General features: G+C 38.6%; 1 long non-coding RNA gene across 1 annotated transcript; it reads right to left on the bottom strand.

Annotated features, from left to right (window-relative positions):
- Nucleotides 1-2,315: 2,315 nt before the first annotated feature.
- LOC141913936 (uncharacterized) lies at nt 2,316-3,715 on the bottom strand. The gene is made up of 3 exons (XR_012620673.1): nt 3,625-3,715; nt 2,938-3,037; nt 2,316-2,433 (listed from the first exon to the last, which is right to left on the bottom strand). It is a non-coding gene; the product is annotated as an uncharacterized LOC141913936 (long non-coding RNA).
- Nucleotides 3,716-4,604: the final 889 nt, after the last annotated feature.

Here is a 4,604-nt window from a genome sequence, read left to right as displayed (position 1 = left end):
TTACTTTCTCAATTCGGAAGCATGGACGGACAGTTTGATTTGTCGTCTTGCTGGAGTCGTGGTCACTATTTCTTGCGAAGGTTCATTGATATTTTTACTAATCATGACACGTCATAGATTCTCAAATATCGTAGACCCATTCTCCGATAACCCAATTACATCTCCGAGATATGCGTGTATCATTTGTTGCGCATGTTGGATTGTTTTGTGTGTTATTGCAATGCTACCTCTTACACCCATCTCTTACTTTGGAGACAATTTCTACGGCACTACCGGAGTTTGTTTACCTATGAATTTGGTTTCAATTGATGTCAACGCCTGGCAATATTCATTCGCTATTTTTTCATTAACCAACTTCTTCATTCTTTCTACGATAATGGCCACTTATGCGCAAATGTACCGACTCGTATCTGGAAGTAGGTCCGGTTCGGGTAGAATTGACCCTACAGAACTAGTTTTAGCACGCAGGAGTTTGGTGATAAATCTGTGTAATTTATTTTGTTGGCTGCCGTTAATTATCGTTCAATTTTGCGCGGTATTACGGGTAGAAATTCCAAATCAGGTGGCGGCTTGGCTGGCGGTTCTTTTCTTACCGATCAACTCGTCCCTCAATCCCCTCCTTTACACAATACTGACTATCGATATGAAATCCATTCGAGCAAAAACTAAACGCAGGCAACACCGTAAAAATAGATAAATTCCTCCAGTTTTACCCAGCGCAGGGTAATTAGAATATATTGCCAGTCAAAACGTTGTTTTCTGATTAATTTTCTGAAAGCATTTTTCGATGGGGTTAATTGATTTTAGGGCATAAACGAGAGTCCAAAGGGACATTACAGCTAGCCTATCGTTTTTTTAATGAATTATGCAATATTGGGTTACCTTTGTCAAAATACCCTCCCCGCTCGATATGATGTGTGAGAAAATATTGTCATTTGTCCAAATTCGCTCAGTTTTATAGTAATAGGCTCAGCACTAAATATCACTGCGATAAGTATTCTGTTCGACTTTCACCGTTTTATTCACGTTCAATAATCTCGAGTCGATCTATTGTTTGATATATCATTAATTAATATGTCAATGATAATTGCGTAAAGTAAAACTTATCAGGTCGGATAGCCGTCACTCCTATAGACACGACATTCAATCGTTGTCATTCAGGTCAGGCACCCACATCCACAACCCAGTATGCCAACCGAAATGAATTGTCCAGCTGTTATGTGTCTATCCGGCAAGATGACTAATTCTTCATTACTAATGAAGAATTCGTGGTAATTGTCGTTTTCATGCCGCAGTATCGAAACATGAACGCTCACTTTTCGTTAAGAAATGTATTTATCATCATTATCGTTGTGATACAGAATACGAAGTGAGATAAAAGTGTGTATACGATACACTTCGATGGACTGTGAATGATGCATCTTAGTGATTATTTTGTCCTCAAAGTATAGGTCCTGGTCAGTGGTATGCTCCTGGATTTACGGACTCCATACGGAGATTAAGTTACCGTATTGTAAATATTTATCCTACGCGAAACTCTAGCTCAGTAGACACGCCCAACCTGGCTCAGCAGGAACCCGAACCCCCGCCGTAGTGTATACATTATAGATAGTTTGTATATTGTAGTTTTATGCGAATCGTTGTTATAAAACATTTCGAATGTTTTATTTAATGATATTTGTTGTGAAATTTATTTATTTCAAGTGACTGTATCTTGCGCCTTTTTAATGGCTGTTACGTGTTGAGATAACGCATCAAAAAGCCATATCCACACATACCAGACCTCACTGACCAGACCATACAATCTAAGTTGATCCAAATTGGTTTACACTTGTAGATAGTTGAAAGTATTTTCAGTCTGGATTATAGTTGGTTCACTCACGATGTAAATTATAAAGAGAAAAACAATTGTAACCACATTTAATGACACGGTAGGACACTCTACTGGTTTACACTCGTCTGTTGTTTGAAGACCTTTTTATGTATTCCCAAATATACAGAGCAGCAACGACACCGAACATCGTCACGTGTGCAATGTGTTTGGACCATATAGCTGCATCGGACTATTACGTCGTGCTTTTCGAGTTTAAGTAAAAACGTGGATCTACAATATCGATGACTGATGATGAAACAGCGCTTTATAGATAACTTATATGACTCTCGTATTGATTTATTTACTTTCATTTTATTGGATTCGATTATTGGACCAAATCTCACTACGCAGTTAAAATATAGATTCAATTCGAGCTTTTTCACAGTCAGTCGGTATCGTGACTGCGGTTCAGTTTCATAATCGGATATTTCGACAAACACCACGATCCGATTACAACAGCTTACCATCTACGATTAGCCCGCGTACGGTGTACACACCGAGTTTTGACAAGGGTTAGGGTCGCAGCATTCGATGGAAGCCTTGGCCTATGGAGCCGCAAGCTAAAATATGACCAAAAGAAATGAAATTTACATTCAAAAACAACAGTGTTTTACTAAATTCTATTATTAAGCCCGGGTTCAGGTAGATCCATTTAGACGAGTGAGCGATATGTTAGCATTGAGGGTTGATAGACGCCCGCACGCAAAGCATTTATCCCATTTAAATCCCCCCGCCTAAATTCACTTTAATCAGAGCCGGCTTTTTATTTTACCGTGACCCAAAAGTGAATGCCTTATTCAGAAAATATTCGGAAACAAATGATAGGTTATCTAAAAGGTTATTTTTTATAATTTGGAATACGTAAATCTAATCACTTGATCGTGATATATTTCTATGAAAAATTACTCAGTAAAATGCCGTGCAAAAATGTCTGCATTAAATATTTGGACACTTTTCGCTAAATTTCGATGGGTTTTGAAATGTCTATCTGAGTTTTTTAGGTTCTTTCCTCCGATAAATGCAATGGAAATTTCTGTAATAATTTCTCAGTCGTGACCACTCACCCCATGCCTCCGCAAATGACGCAACACTGACCACAATCGCGACGATCGCATATACGCGAGTTAAAAGATAAGCAAGCATTTTCATCGCCTAGAAATCGAACTAGAAACGGAGAAAATTTGAAAGATTTCATTGATATTTAACCCATTCACTGAACTTGAATATGAACGAAATAATTCATCTTGTATGAAACAATCCAGGGGCTACACGTTAAAAATATGTTCGAAGATAATCGCCGGATAGAATACCATAATAATAATAATAAGTAACGAGACGAGTAGTACTGTATAGGTTAACTATTTACCTGACGCACGAGCTTTCGCTTCTAATGAATAGAAGCGTCATCACTCATTCACCCGATGAAGCTTCGATACATCAGTAGCGAAAGCTCGTGCGTCAAATAAATATACAGTACTATAGTTAACCTATACAGTACTACTCGTCTCGTTACTTATTTTAAACCTGGTTAACACGGCTTCGAATATTCTCATAACAATAATGATCTTTTCATTGACTCTATTTCAGCAATCGACTCGAAAGCTTCAACCAACCTTTCGAGCAACTGGCCCCCGTCGAATAGATATTAACTGATTCGACTGTGAAACCTCGTTTTGTATAGATTCATAATCTAGGTATTGATGTATGTCATACGTATCGCATCCTTTCTATTCTATTGCATTCATACTTACTTTACCTATACTCGATTCGTACGTCCTGCCCACAACTGCCGCTGTTAGGAACGGGACGTTTAGAACAACGTGTAGTAGAGTGTTTGCTTTTTCTATTCACGATGATTATTTTTCGGGCGTAAATTTCTGGAACTCGAAACGTTATTGCAGCAGGTGGTTATACATCAAGCGCTTTATTGGTTAGACAAAATGAATAGGAATAAGTCAGCTGCTTGTTGATATAATGTACAAAATTGAAGCTCGCGGTTTAATAATCGAGCTTGTACGACACCCTTACACTCTAAATACATATGTCTTTTTGCTGAATTTTATAAATTCATGGTGTAAGTACATTCGATTTGAGGCGGGGGCAAAGAGATTAGTTAGGGATGAGAGTGAAATTTAAATTAATGAACTAGTTTCGAAAGGTGCGTATGGTCTGCTCAAGAAAAAAAAAACGTCGCTGGATTTGTGAGAATTTGTGAATTTCACGCGCTTTGCTGCACCATCCATTAAGATCACTTCTGTGAGTGGTTTTCTTCGACCCAGGCGTAGAATCCGATTAAAAAGTATATTCGTAGCCGACTGATTAACCGGACGATTGGGTGACTAGATGACTCGCTCAATAGGTGGAGGTTGGGATGGTGGAGATGGCGGAGAGAGTGATTATGATAATGAGTGTGTGATGGTGGATGTTATGACGACGATGATGACGTAGTTTGAATTGATAGTCAATTGATTTGTGATGATGGTGATGCTGGGGAAGTTGATGTGATGATTGCGGTGGTGATGCTGGAGAAGGTGATGATGGTGATGCTGGAGAAGGTGGTGGTGACAATGAAGGCGATGATGGTGATGCTGGCTACATATGACATGTTAATATATGAAAAGAATTATTTCCTGCGAGACCAAATGACAAAAAGAAATATACGCATGGTTTGTGTGAGAAAATAGTGATGAGCGAGGATCGATTTTGAAAGTTTTCGGTGTCGCATCGATTC

The sequence above is a fragment of the Tubulanus polymorphus genome, chromosome 12 (assembly GCF_964204645.1).
Source record: "Tubulanus polymorphus chromosome 12, tnTubPoly1.2, whole genome shotgun sequence".
In the NCBI taxonomy this organism is placed as follows: domain Eukaryota; kingdom Metazoa; phylum Nemertea; class Palaeonemertea; order Tubulaniformes; family Tubulanidae; genus Tubulanus; species Tubulanus polymorphus.
The sequence above is the reverse complement of the archived record's forward strand: the minus strand, read 5'-3'. Positions and strand labels throughout refer to the sequence as shown.